The 15,397-nt window shown below is 47.3% G+C and overlaps 1 pseudogene; it reads left to right on the top strand.

The window, feature by feature from the left end:
* The window catches only part of LOC135559821 (endonuclease V-like), a 37,288-nt pseudogene extending 23,018 nt beyond the window's left edge, over positions 1 to 14,270 (top strand).
* Positions 14,271 to 15,397: the final 1,127 nt, after the last annotated feature.

The raw sequence follows: 15,397 nt of genomic DNA, 5'->3' as shown, positions 1-15,397 counted from the left end.
ACTCTTTCTCGCTCTCTCTACCCCCCCCTCTCTGTCTCTCACTGTCATTTTTCTCCACTGCAGTCAACACACACACACACAGCATTTCACACACCTCTATTCTCAGTATATTGCCAGGAGAGCTGCAGCAGTAGTGTATCCTTGGCTAACTCATCTCCTCCTGTGTGTGTGTTCATTTCATCAGTGAGTGTGCTAATGTGTTTAGTGGGTGCTAGGGGTTTGTCCAATAAGATTGAACCTGGACATCGCTGAGAGCAAGGGGACTGGCAGAGAGATAACCACTCTGTTTCTTTCTCTCTTCGTATCTCTCCCTCTCTTCAACTCTCTCCCTCGTCTCTCGTTCCCCGCTTTATTTGGTTCATCTCACTTATCTGTCTTTGTCTATCCTGTTCTCTCTCTACACCTCTCTCTCTCTCTACACCTCTCTCTCTCTACACCTCTCTCTCTCTACACCTCTCTCTCTCTCTACACCTCTCTCTCTCTACACCTCTCTCTCTCTACACCTCTCTCTCTCTCTACACCTCTCTCTCTCTCTACACCTCTCTCTCTCTCTCACCTCTCTCTCTCTCTCTACACCTCTCTCTCTCTCTCTACACCTCTCTCTCTCTCTCTACACCTCTCTCTCTCTCTCTACACCTCTCTCTCTCTACACCTCTCTCTCTCTACCTCTCTCTCTCTCTCTCTCTACACCTCTCTCTCTACACCTCTCTCTCTACACCTCTCTCTCTACACCTCTCTCTCTACACCTCTCTCTCTACACCTCTCTCTCTCACCTCTCTCTCTCTCTCTCTCTACACCTCTCTCTCTCACCTCTCTCTACACCTCTCTCTCTCTCTACACCTCTCTCTCTCTCTACACCTCTCTCTCTCTACACCTCTCTCTCTCTACACTCTCTCTCTCTCTCTACACCTCTCTCTCTACACCTCTCTCTCTCTACACCTCTCTCTCTACACCTCTCTCTCACACCTCTCTCTCTCTACACCTCTCTCTCTCTCTCTACACCTCTCTCTCTACACCTCTCTCTACACCTCTCTCTCTCTCTACACCTCTCTCTCTCTCTCTCTCTACACCTCTCTCTCTCTCTACACCTCTCTCTCTCTCTCTACACCTCTCTCTCTCTCTCTACACCTCTCTCTCTCTCTACACCTCTCTCTCTCTCTCTCTCTCTCTCTCTCTCTCACCTCTCTCTCTCTCTCTCTACACCTCTCTCTCTCTCTACACCTCTCTCTCTCTCTACACACTCTCTCTCTCTCTCTACACCTCTCTCTCTCTCTCTCTCTCTACCTCTCTCTCTCTCTCTACTCTCTCTCCTCTCTCTCTCTCTCTCTCACCTCTCTCTCTCTCTCTCTCTACACCTCTCTCTCTCTCTCTCTCTACACCTCTCTCTCTCTCTACTCTCTCTCTCTCTCTCTACACCTCTCTCTCTCTCTCTCTACACCTCTCTCTCTCTCTCACCCTCTCTCTCTCTCTCTCTCTCTCTCTCTCACCTCTCTCTCTCTCTCTACACCTCTCTCTCTACACCTCTCTCTGTCTACACCTCTCTCTCTGTCTTTCTACACCTCTCTCTCTCTACACCTCTCTCTCTCTCTCTCTACACCTCTCTCTCTCTACACCTCTCTCTCTCTCTCTACACCTCTCTCTCTCTACACCTCTCTCTCTACACCTCTCTCTCTACACCTCTCTCTCTACACCTCTCTCTCTACACCTCTCTCTCTCTCTCTCTACACCTCTCTCTCTGTCTACACCTCTCTCTCTGTCTTTCTACACCTCTCTCTGTCTCTCTACACCTCTCTCTCTCTCTCTACACCTCTCTCTCTCTACACCCCTCTCTCTCTCTCTACACCTCTCTCTGTCTCTCTACACCTCTCTCTCTCTCACCTCTCTCTCTACACCTCTCTCTCTCTCTACACCTCTCTCTCTCTATACACCTCTCTCTCTACACCTCTCTCTCTCTCACATCTCTCTCTCTACACCTCTCTCTCTCTACACCTCTCCCTCTCTCTCTCTACACCTCTCTCTCTCTACACCTCTCTCTCTACATCTCTCTCTCTCTACACCTCTCTCTCTCCCTCTCTCTCTCTCTCTCTCTACACCTCTCTCTCTACACCTCTCTCTCTCTACACCTCTCTCTCTCTACACACCTCTCTCTCTCTCTACACCTCTCTCTCTCTCTCTCTCTACACCTCTCTCTCTCTCTCTCTCTACCTCTCTCTCTCTCTCTCACACCTCTCTCTCTCTCTCTACACCTCTCTCTCTCTCTCTACACCTCTCTCTCTCTCTCTCTCTACACCTCTCTCTCTCTCTACACCTCTCTCTCTCTCTCTACACCTCTCTCTCTCTCTACACCTCTCTCTCTACACCTCTCTCTCTACACCTCTCCTCTCTACACCTCTCTCTCTCTCTCACCTACACTCTCTCTCTACACCTCTCTCTCTACACCTCTCTCTCTCTCTCTACACTCTCTCTCTCTCTACACCTCTCTCTCTCTCTCTACACCTCTCTCTCTACACCTCTCTCTCTCTCTACACTCTCTCTCTCTCTCTCTACACCTCTCTCTCTCTCTACACCTCTCTCTCTCTCTCTCTACACCTCTCTCTCTACACCTCTCTCTCTCTCTCTCTCTCTCTCTACACCTCTCTCTCTCTCTCTACACCTCTCTCTCTCTCTCTCTACACCTCTCTCTCTACACCTCTCTCTACACCTCTCTCTCTCTCTACACCTCTCTCTCTCTCTCTCTCTCTACACACACCTCTCTCTCTCTCTCTCTACCTCTCTCTCTCTCTCTCTCTACACCTCCTCTCTCTCTCTACACCTCTCTCTCTCTCTACACCTCTCTCTCTCCCTCTCTCTCTCTCTACACCTCTCTCTCTCTACACCTCTCTCTCTCCCTCTCTCTCTCTCTCTCTCTCTACACCTCTCTCTCTCTACACCTCTCTCTCTCTCTACACCTCTCTCTCTCTCTCTACACCTCTCTCTCTCTCTCTACACCTCTCTCTCTCTCTACACCTCTCTCTCTCTCTCTACCCCTCTCTCTCTCTACCCCTCTCTCTCTCTCTCTACACCTCTCTCTCTCTCTCTCTACACCTCTCTCTCTCTGTCTCTGTCTCTACACCTCTCTCTCTCTCTACACCTCTCTCTCTCTACACCTGTCTGTCTCTCTACACCTCTCTCTCTCTTTCTCTCTCCAGACGGTCATTAACGTTGACCCTTGATAAGCTGTACTGCTGCCAGCCAGCACTCAAACAGGTGTGTACACATACACATACACTGATGATAGCTCAGAGCCAGCAGCGACAGGTTGCCAAGTTTTCTTGTGCTGTGGAAACAACAATATGCTCGTGCTCCTCAGCGTTTAATTGCAGTTTACTGTTGGGACCCAAACACAGGAGCAGGTGGCGGAGGTTTGCCAAATAAGGGCACAGGCATTGTTTATGCATTCAGGAAGAGGGACAAATTGGAGCGTGTACGTTAATGAGGTGTTTTGGGGCACCGGAAGCAGGGATTTGGGTTGACAGGTTGGGTTAAGGACCTGGGCATGTATACCGTTCATGTGAGATGGGTTGGGGATCATACTGTAGCAAAATTATTTTAACTATTTTAACTAGGTTGCAGTTCAGAATGTAAACTTAAAACCCTTGCCTCTTTTTCCATTCTTCTTCTCCTCTCCTGTCCTTTCCATTTCCCTTCTTTCATCTTTTCCCTTCTTCTCCTCTTTCCTTTCCTCTCGTCTATTCTCCTCCCTTCCTCTCTTTCCTCTCCTCTCCCCCTCCCCTCCTCACTGTACCTGTTAAAACTGAGAGAAAGAAAAACCCTCAGTCTGTCTGATCTCTACAGTTAAAAGAGAGAGAGAGAGAGCGAGAGAGATGAAAGAGAAAGGTGACATCATGGTTGGAGTCTGCAGTGAGGAGTTGATGGTGCAGAGGGCTGAGGGAAGAGTCAAGGCACTGCAGCAGAGTCTGTATGCACAGTGCGTTGAGTGCGGAGGAACACGCGCTTTTACACGGACATGATGAAGCTCTCCATCTCACCCACTTGCGCCCTGAGAGGAAGATTGACAAGTCTGTGTCAATAACACACACACACACACTCCCTTCTTCCTAGCCTTTCCTAATGAGGCCACAAACAAAGCTAATGGACAGTAAGAGTCCTTTCACCGAATGTTGACGGAGGCCATGCAGACCGTACAGTGAATAACGCCGCACCATTCACACACTCCCAGTGAACTGTGTGTGTACACACACATGTGATAATTACCAGACAAGCGGATGTGGCCATATAATTATCTCCGGACAGCAGAAATCCATACTAACTGACAGGAAGACATTAAGTTGTTAATGGACAACAAGGAACTAATGCTAAAGACATAACACCACTCTGCTCTCTTTCCTTTAGGGAGGAAGGACTCAGAGGGCTCACCAGGGAAGTTGATTACTGCAGCTCAGGAACAGCGCCAGTCCTGTGGCACTGACCATTGCCAATCAGTTAGGGCTAGTAGTAGTAATCAATTCAATTTGGTAAAGCTTTATTGTACCCAAAGGGGTGAATTGTTGACGAGACAAAGCACACTGATGTGTCCAGTGTCACACAAAGTCCCGCAGACAGGGGAACAACGTTAAACGTCCTGCAGACAGGGTAACAACGTTAAACGTCCTGCAGACAGGGTAACAACGTTAAACGTCCTGCAGACAGGGTAACAACGTTAAAAGTCCCGCAGACAGGGTAACAACGTTAAAAGCCCTGCAGACAGGGGAACAACGTTAAACGTCCTGCAGACAGGGTAACAGGGTAACAACGTTAAAAGTCCCGCAGACAGGGTAACAACGTTAAAAGTCCCGCAGACAGGGTAACAACGTTAAAAGTCCCGCAGACAGGGTAACAACGTTAAAAGTCCCGCAGACAGGGTAACAACGTTAAAAGTCCCGCAGACAGGGTAACAGACAGGGGTAACAACGTTCCCGCAAACGGGTAACCTGCCCGCAGACAGGGTAACCCGCAGGCGTTAAACGCCTGCAGACAGGGTAACAACGTTAAACGCCCGCAGGCAGGGTAACCTAACAACGTTAAAAAGTCCCGCAGGCACAGGGTAACAACGTTAAACGACGTTAAAAGTCCCGCAGGCAGGGTAACGACGTTAAAAGTCCCGCAGGCAGGGTAACAACGTTAAAAGTCCTGCAGGCAGGGTAACGACGTTAAAAGTCCCGCAGGCAGGGTAACGACGTTAAAAGTCCTGCAGGCAGGGTAACAACGTTAAAAGTCCTGCAGGCAGGGTAACGACGTTAAAAGGATAGACTGGTGAAAAACGCCTAAAACAAACAATGACTCGCTGCTCTAGTGATGTTAGTCGTTCTATTCAACAGCAAATATGAACATTTGCCTCGGGAGTGTAAATGTCACAACACTATTGCCAATATCTGCTCTGCTCATCACACCTGCTCTGTAACATTGTGTTTCCTGAGAGCCCTGAGGTGAGATACTCATCCATTACTCTGCTCTGCATCCGAATCAACAGGAAATGCTGCTCCCCAGGTTGTTGCCGTAACAAATGGAATTTGGAAGTGAGTGATTGTTGGAGGCAGTGTTATAGCGCTGGGCCGGGGTGGGTCTTTGTAGACAGAGGTAAAGGGATGCTGATGGTTGTTTTGTGTGCCGGTGTCCCCGCTGGGACTCTGGCTTCTGTGTTTGTTTAAAGGGAAGGCTTTAATCTGTGTTTTGTGGGCGTCTCTCTCTTCCTACTGCAGCAGCTACACACACGTACACTACGTACAGAAACTCATTGTGTCTCTCTCACTCTTTTTGTCAATGTTTGTGTGTGTGTCTGTGTGGGTGCGCATGCCTGTCACATTTCTCCCTTTCTCTCTTTCTCTCCCCCCTACAATCTATTGCTGTCCTTCCCTCGCCCTCTCTCTCCCCTCTCCTTTGAATAATTCAACCCCCACAGAGCTTTGTGTTTCTGTCTGTTGACACTGACACATTAACAACACCCACCCACCAAAACAAACCCAAACACATTCAGTCTACTGCAGACCTGGGTTCAAACCCAAACACATTCAGTCTACTGCAGACCTGGGTTCAAACCCAAACACATTCAGTCTACTGCAGACCTGGGTTCAAACACATTCAGTCTACTGCAGACCTGGGTTCAGTCTACTGCAGACCTGTGATCAAACACATTCAGTCTACTGCAGACCTGGGTACAAACCCAAACACATTCAGTCTACTGCAGACCTGGGTTACTGCAAACCTGGGTACAAACACATTCAGTCTAGACCTGCAGACCTGGGTCTCAGACCTGGGTTCAAACACATTCAGTCTACTGCAGACCTGGGTTCAAACCCCAACACATTCAGTCTCCTGCAGACCTGGGTTCAAACCCAAACACATTCAGTCTACTGCAGACCTGGGTTCAAACCCAAACACATTCAGTCTACTGCAGACCTGGGTTCAAACACATTCAGTCTACTGCAGACCTGGGTTCAAACACATTCAGTCTACTGCAGACCTGGGTTCAAACCCAAACACATTCAGTCTACTGCAGACCTGTGATCAAACACATTCAGTCTACTGCAGACCTGGGTACAAACACATTCAGTCTACTGCAGACCTGTGAACAAACACATTCAGTCTACTGCAGACCTGGGTACACAAACACATTCAGTCTACTGCAGACCTGGGTACAAACACATTCAGTCTACTGCAGACCTGGGTACAAACACATTCAGTCTACTGCAGACCTGGGTTCAAACCCCAACACATTCAGTCTCCTGCAGACCTGGGTTCAAACCCAAACACATTCAGTCTACTGCAGATCTGTGATCAAACACATTCAGTCTACTGCAGACCTGGGTACAAATCCAAACACATTCAGTCTACTGCAGACCTGGGTACAAACCCCAACACATTCAATCTCCTGCAGACCTGGGTTCAAACACTTTCAGTCTACTGCAGACCTGGGTTCAAACCCCAACACATTCAGTCTCCTGCAGACCTGGGCTCAAACCCAAACACATTCAGTCTACTGCAGATCTGGGTTCAAACCCAAACACATTCAGTCTACTGCAGACTTGGGTTCAAACACTCCTGCCTGGAGTGTCAGATGGGCGAGAATAATTTTCTTGGACTATTCTATTGGTCCATTGATCCAGGCACGCTCAATCAAGCTCAGCTTTGAAATTATTTCAAGTAGTATTTGAACCCAGGTCCTGTATCCAGTACATTTGATCTCCTCTCCTCTATGGAAACAAATGACTGTGCAGACGCAGAAAACACACAATGCAGGAGAGAGGCTAGACACTAACTATGAGGAATTACACCAGCAGAGTCATCACACTAACTGCTGTCCTCTTCCTGCTGTGTTATCATGGATGGGGATTGAGTGCGACAAATGCATCTCACTTAAGGTGGTTAGTGTGCTTAGTGCACGCCACGTGTTCTACTGTAGCGGGTGATCAGGGTGTACGGTAAGATTTCTTGACAAAGGCTCGGAGATGTGACTCAACAGTTTTGTTACTAAAGCACCTTATACCACCCACCACTGCGACCTGTATGCTCTAGTCGGCTGGCCCTCGCTACATATTCGTCGCCAGACCCACTGGCTCCAGGTCATCTACAAGTCCATGTTAGGTAAAGCTCCGCCTTATCTCAGTTCACTGTTCACGATGGCAACAACCACCCGTAGCACGCGCTCCAGCAGGTGTATCGCACTGATCATCCCTAAAGCCAACACCTCATTTGACCGCCTTTCGTTCCAGTTCTCTGCTGCCTGTGACTGGAACGAATTGCAAAAATCGCTGAAGTTGGAGACTTTTATCTCCCTAAACATCTGCTATCCGAGCAGCTAACCGATCGCTGCAGCTGTACATAGTCGGTAAATAGCCCACCCAATTTTACCTACCTCATCCCCATACTGTTTTTATTTATTCACTTTTCTGCTCTTTTGCACACCAATATCTCTACCTGTACATGACCATCTGATCATTTATCACTCCAGTGTTAATCTGCAAAATTGTAATTATTCACCTACCTCCTCATGCCTTTTGCACACAATGTATATAGACTCTCTTTTTTTCTACTGTGTTATTGACTTGTTTATTGTTTACTCCATGTGTAACTCTGTGTTGTCTGTTCACACTGCTATGCTTTATCTTGGCCAGGTCACAGTTGTAAATGAGAACTTGTTCTCAACTAGCCTACCTGGTTAAATAAAGGTGAAATAAATAAAATAAAAAAACATTTGACTCTTTACTCAAGCGCATCATGCGCAAGTATACCGTGTGTCCAGCTACGGTCTTACCAGGGATTTGAACTAGTCTACACGCCACACAACTTGCGTTTTACCCCTGAGCAAGTATCACCAATTATTAATATTTCGTCATGTGTGAAATATTGCCAAAATAGTTCATATTCATAATGTGGCAGAAAGAAATAAGTTACTTTGAACGATTTGACTCTGCAGGTGTGCTTTCTATCCCTCGGCGGAGGTGATACTACTGCAGCATTAAACGCTGCTGCTTGTTGAAGCCCTCAGGTTTTCTAAATGTTAATATATTTCTGTTTGACATTTTCAGCTTGAACCAGAAACCCAGTCCCACTGGAGTAGGGAGAGGGAGAGGAAGGAGGGATGGAGAGGAAGAGAGGGATGGAGGGAGGGAGAGGAAGAGAGGGATGGAGGGAGAGGAAGAGAGGGATGGAGAGGAAGAGGGATGAGGGAGAGAAGAGGGATGGAGGGAGGAAGAGAGGGATGGAGAGGGAGGGAGAGGAAGAGAGGGATGGAGAGGGAGGGAGAGGAAGAGAGGGAGGGAGAGGAAGGGAGAGGAAGAGAGGGATGGAGAGGGAGGGAGGGATGGAGAGGGAGGGAGGGAGAGGAAGAGAGGGAGGGAGAGGAAGAGAGGGAGGGAGAGGAAGGAGGGAGAGAAGAGAGGGATGGAGGGAGGGAGAGGAAGAGAGGGATGGAGGGAGGGAGTGGAAGAGAGGGATGGAGAGGGAGGGAGAGGAAGAGAGGGATGGAGGGAGGGAGAGGAAGAGAGGGAGGGAGAGGAAGAGAGGGAGGGAGAGGAAGAGAGGGATGGAGAGGGAGGGAGAGGAAGAGAGGGATAGTGTAGCCAGACAAACTGCTGTAGGGCTGCAGGGGGAAAGCAATAGCCGTGCCTCAGGCCAGTGGAACGAGGCCAGGGCGCAGAGTCAGAGAGAGAGTGTGTGCGTGTGTGCGTGCATGCGTGCGGAAACATGTCTGCAAGCATGTGAGTGTGCGTGCGGGCATGCAAATGTACATGTTTGTGTGAAATGGTGCCACAGCTGAGCTGTCCTGTACCCAGTGTAAGAGCCCTACGGGTGACAACAGGAGACTGGTGGACAAAGCTTCAATCAGATCCCTTCATTTCTGTTGCCACTACCTTATCTACCTTCTCCCTCTGTCAACCACACGCCAATGCATCACCCACATCTCTCTTTCTCTGTCTCGCTTCCATTCTCTCTCTCTCCTTGTCTTTTGCTCCCTCCATTCTCTCTCTCTCTCCTTGTCTTTTGCTCCCTCCATTCTCTCTCTCTCTCCTTGTCTTTTGCTCCCTCCATTCTCTCTCTCTCTCTCCTTGTCTTTTGCTCCCTCCATTCTCTCTCTCTCTCTCCTTGTCTTTTGCTCCCTCCATTCTCTCTCTCTCTCTCTCTCTCTCTCCTTGTCTTTTGCTCCCTCCATTCTCTCTCTCTCTCTCCTTGTCTTTTGCTCCCTCCATTCTCTCTCTCTCTCTCCTTGTCTTTTGCTCCCTCCATTCTCTCTCTCTCTCCTTGTCTCTTGTCTCTCCCATCCAAAGCAGTGGCAAATCAGCCGAGTGTTGTCTCTGTACTTCGCTGAGTGCTATGGGAAGTTATGATAATGAGGAAGTTGGAACCCACATGTTATTTCTGCGTGCGCCACGCCAACAGCTACGGGACCAGACTCCAGATGAATCTAAGTTTGACACGGGTGTTTTATGATGTTTTGGGGGGGGGGTTAAGATCTGTTTGAGTGCCTGTTCACCACGGTTGTGAAGTTTTTTTGTGTGTGTCTGTGCACAGTGTCTGTCTGTGCCAGTGTGTGTGTGTACACACGTTTTCATGCGGGTGCTGGGTAATTCAGGGGCTTCAGCTGCAAATGGAATGACTCGGGTCCTTGCTGATTGACAGAGAGAGAAGAAAAATCCCCAGTGGAATTCACACTCTGACGGTTCTCATTAAGGTAACTGACACTTGGGCTTTACCAAGGCCACACATTCATTACCAAACACGTTCTCAACCCCCGTTCATTCTAAATCCTCATACCGACCTTATACCATCCATGACTTTACAGCTAATGCACAACCACACACGCACAAACAAATCTCACACACACACACAATCCACGACTCTTACTGAGTCACGTAGCAAGAACAAAGGCAGGTCGGAAATCAAAAACATTTGTAGATGAGTTTTTAAAGCAATTTGTTGGATGAATTGTTGGCATTGTCATGTCAAGATGAAGCATGCAGCAAATCTTTGTGAGGGTGTTCTTGTTGATTTGTTTTAGGCTGCTTTTTTTCTAATCCTATGCAGAGGAGGACGTGGGGATTCTAAGTTGAGAGGTGTAGTGTCATAACTCAAACATGCACAGAGATATTGCAGAATACACAGGTGTGCGGTTTTATGACGGCTTTTAAGACAGAGGCCTAATCGGTGGTGTTGACGGCAGCAGAAGTTAACCCCTCTGCTATCTTTTTGGGTTTGCGGGCGGACATGCGCTCCAGAGAGTACCTGCGTGTCCACTTCCCAACTGCTGCAGACACCTGAGCATAGAGGAAATGGGTAGGTGTTTCTGCAGACACACACACACACACAGGTAAAGCACTCATTGCAGGCATTTGCCGTGGCTTACAAATACTAACACTTTTGCAGTCCCCAATGCTGTGGAGGGAGATAAAACACAGTCCCATTTCAAACAGATATATTGCTGGTATTGATGTCTCCCTTTCTCTGTCTCTGTCTCTCTCTAATTCTCTCTCTCTCTGTCTCTCTCTAATTCTTCTCTCTCTGTCTCTCTCTATCTCTCTCTGTCTCTGTCTCTCTCTGTCTCTCTCTATCTCTCTCTGTCTCTGTCTCTCTCTCCTTCTCTGTCTCTCTCTCCTTCTCTCTCTCTGTCTGTCTCTGTCTCTCTCCTTCTCTCTCTCTGTCTCTCTCTATCTGTCTCTGACTCTGTCTCTGTCTCTCTCTCCTTCTCTCTCTCTGTCTCTGTCTCTGTCTCTCTCTCCTTCTCTCTCTCTGTCTCTCTCTATCTCTCTCTGTCTCTGTCTCTCTCTCCTTCTCTGTCTCTCTCTCTTTCTCTCTCCTTCTCTGTCCCCTTCTGTCTCTCTCTCTGCACTCTTTGGATCTGTGCCAGGCTGCCAGCCCAGTGCTGAGCCCTTAATGTCCTTACAGAGGTTATACCAGGCACTAGTGTTTTCCCAGGACAGCCTCTCTGCAGTGGGAGGGGTGGGAGGTGAGCCAGTGGGACCACCTTGGGTTGAGCTCTGAAAGAGGGAGGAATGGAGGGAGGGAGGGAAGAAAAGGTGGTGTGAGGCAGTGGTGGTTTGTGCCGTTCAAGATTAGGGAGAGGATGTAGGTTCGTGAGACAAATTGGAGCAATCAATGTGGCAGACAGTGACTCATTTAATACCACCGTGCACACTCTTGACTGCATCTACCTGATCTGGGGTGTAATCATTAGTCCAAACAGTTTGCAACTTAAACAAGAGTATCTTTTGGACAAATGTAGGTAGGTCCTTCCCTGTTTCATTCCGTTTGCGTTAGTTGAAGAAACATTTTGCAACAGAATCTGTGGAATAAATACATCCTGATCACCTGCACACACAGTTCACTTTCATAGCAGCCACATACAGCATCATCACTTTGCTCATTGTATAATTCCTTCTCACGTCTACACGCTCTCCTCATCTCACCTTTTCCCTTTGCTTGTGGACTTCAGTGCACAACACAACAGCTGTCTGTGACCAGGAGCAAAAACCTCTCCAAGCCAAACCTTCATACCGCTAACCGATAGACAGCCTACATCATTGTCACTTTATTAATGTTATAGTTTACAAACTAGACCTAAAGTGTTAATAAACTCACAATCCAATCCATGTGTACAATCATGCAGTACAGTGTATGTACAGCTAACAGTTTAGCAGTTACACCGGAGAATCCCGGTGGCAATAAATAATCAAAACCGAAAGCTTACCTTGACTTGGAAGAGTTGCATTGTTGGATAGCCTTAGCCAGCTAGTTAACATAAATAGCATTCCTCTGAGTCAGGTTGTTGAGTAGGCTAAATTAGCTGCATTAGCTAACAAAGTGGAAGGTAAACTAACAAAAAAATATAGCTAGCTCTCTCTCTGCTGCTTCTCCTTAATTTTTTAACAAGATAATTTGTTCAAAACTTTAACTATTGTCTTTCTCTCTCTTTAAGTCAACTCACCACATTTTATGCACTACAGTGCTAGCTTGCTGTAGCTTATGCTTTCAGTACTAGATTAATTCTCTGATCCTTTGATTGGATGGAGAAGATATTAGTTAGTACTGCAAGAGCTCTGATAGGTTGGAGGACGTCCTCCGGAAGTTGTCATAATTACTGTGTAAGTCTATGGAATGGGAACCATGAGCCTCCAAGGTTTTGTATTGAAATCAATGTACCCAGAGGAGGATGGAAACTAGCTGTCCTCCGACTATGGTTCTAACCTACAGAGTCCTGTTGAGGCTACTGTAGACCCTCATTGCATAACAGTATGTTTTAGTCAGTTATTTGGTGATGTGAATATATTTAAATGTTTCACTATGTTTATGAAATTCACTGAGTAGGATGATCCTCCTCTTCTGAGGAGCCACTGGTGTGAGGTGAGAGCTCCTCGGATGGAGCGAGGGAGGGAGAGGGGGAAGAAAGAAGGATGGAAGGCTAAGGCAGCCTTAGATCCAGAGATCATCCTCCCAGACAACAGCCAGTCTCCCATCATCCCCTCCTTTTAGTGAGTCATCAAAGCTTTAGCGCTTCAAGAGTCATATGAGGATACAAAGGATGTACGCATGCCCAGTTACAGTACAGTAGGCATGGATACGTGGCACGCGCACACATACAGATACACATAGAGACGTGCACACTCTTGCTTAGTCACGTGCATACACACACACACACACACACACACGGAGATGCATGCATCCACTGGACACACACACACCCATTTGAAATGCAGCCCGTATCCTGACATTCCAAAGTTATCCCCCTTTGAACTCCCCCATGGCTGGAGCGATGCTCTCTCTCACCCCTCGTCCTCTTTTGATCATTCTCTCAACAAAGGGAAAAGAGACAGGAAGGTTTTTGCCGAGTGAGCAAGGCTGCCCCTCTCTGAATCTCCAGGCTTTAACTCCCTTATCTCCCTTCCCCTTTAAAAACTCCTCTCACGCCCTTCCACTTAAAAACCTCTGTGGATCAGCTATGCAGTGCAGATATTTTCCGTCCTCTGTACTACTGTAGTGGGACTTTCCCCAGCCCAGAAGTCCAGCACGGAACCTCTGGTTCTGGCACTGTTCTGATGAGGGCTGGATTGTGCTCAACCCCTCTAACTGTACAGTATGCTACTGTCTCCGACATGGTGGGTAACGAGAAAATGGGGAGGATTTGGTGCGTCATGGATCAGTAGTGGTTTCTAGCAGTGGCAATATGGTCAGGGTTTCAACAGGAAGACTGTTGCTTTATTCATCAGTGGAGGCCTCTGTCTTGTTAAGTTTATCCCATACCGTTTCTCTACAGACAGGGATGGTGGGTAATCTTACTCTGCAAGGGCCAGTATAAGCGCAAGCTTTTAAATACTTGGTACGATTAACCCTGCACTGTAGCCTAACCCTGCACTGTAGCCTTCTTATAGAGTTTAGTCAGAGAAGCATTGTGCTCTATCTCAATAGGGTCTCCAGGTTTAGATCAAAGTAATTCAAGGAAATTGATAATGGATACTTCTACGATTGCATTCCGCTACTCCACAGGTTTCTTGTAGGGGTTAGGCAGAGAATCGTCATGCTCCCTTCCCATAACCGGTCTCCCTTGAAGTCCACAATCTCTATCTCAATGGAATCTCATTACAGAAAATGTGCTCCTCTGGTAGATACCCAGAGCCTATCATCCCCTGGACCACTGGGTAGAGCTGGAGTACCCATTCCTCTGTAAGCCTCTGGACTGTGAGCCTCCTGTTGTCTCTCACAGCCCCCTGCAGGGCAAAGGGAATGAGCACCTCTCTCACTGACTCATGCTGGAGGGAGAGAAAGCGTGGCAGGAAAGCAATAGGATTCTGACAGAGAGCAAGGAGGGGATGAAAGATGGATCAGCAGGAGAGAAGATGAAGGGATCTGAGGGGAGGAGAGGGACGACAGGAGCGAGGGAGAAATGGAGTACAGGAATTCAATGCAGATGGGAGAGAGCTATTGTAGTGGTTTGAGGTAGGTGTGTGCATGTGCATTCGTACCTGAGTTTAGCTTTTTCATCTACTTAATCTTTTACAAGAACCCAGATTTTTTTCTGATCATGTGACCCATCCGAGGCGAAAAAAACAACATTTTCTATTGTATTTATCCTCATTGATCACCACGGTAACATTACCGATAGTCCCTCACAGACCTGTACAGCTCTTCCCTCCCAGAACTGATGGATGCTGCCCAATGCTGTGTTTTCTTAACCAATCATTTCCCTCTATCCTCCTCCATCACCCCACCCTCCCCTCAGTCCTAACCAATAGCTGTGGACCTCAGGTTAAACTAAATTAAATGAGTTGAAGTTTTCAATTAGGTTCATGCTGATATACACACTGCTGCCCTTTCCCACTGATCTCCAAAATGTCAGGGAAATGTTGTGGAGATGAATAGACTCGGCAGGGACGAGGACAACTAATTAATAAGAAAACTTCTTGGTGAAAGTAGGGATTCTTTTGGATTATTTAAAGGCCAGTGCAGTCTAAAAATGAGCTTTTTTCTGTGTTTTATATATATTTCCACACTGTCAGGTTGGAATAATACTGTGAAATTGTGAAAATTATGATAATGCCCTTTTAGTGTAAGAGCTGTTTGGAAAGACCGCCTGAAATGTCTGCCTGTTTTGGTGGGACGGATTTTTGGCCTGCCATGGTGACTTCACCAGGTGGTAAATTAGTTAATAAACCAATAAGAAAGGGAGTTCCAAATCTCTCTGCCAATAACAGCTGGTTTTCAGTTCCCCCCTCCCCACCCAGACCACTCCCAGACAGTTCTAGCAACATTTTTGCTAAGAAGCTATTTTTGTTTATTTTTAACCATTATAATTGAAAACAATTTAATTTAATTGTTACCCATAAATTGTTTGATGTTGAGATTAAAACTGCTGCATACAACCTTTAATGAT

This window comes from Oncorhynchus nerka, linkage group LG15 (genome assembly GCF_034236695.1).
Source record: "Oncorhynchus nerka isolate Pitt River linkage group LG15, Oner_Uvic_2.0, whole genome shotgun sequence".
NCBI lineage: Eukaryota > Metazoa > Chordata > Actinopteri > Salmoniformes > Salmonidae > Oncorhynchus > Oncorhynchus nerka.
The sequence above is the reverse complement of the archived record's forward strand: the minus strand, read 5'-3'. Positions and strand labels throughout refer to the sequence as shown.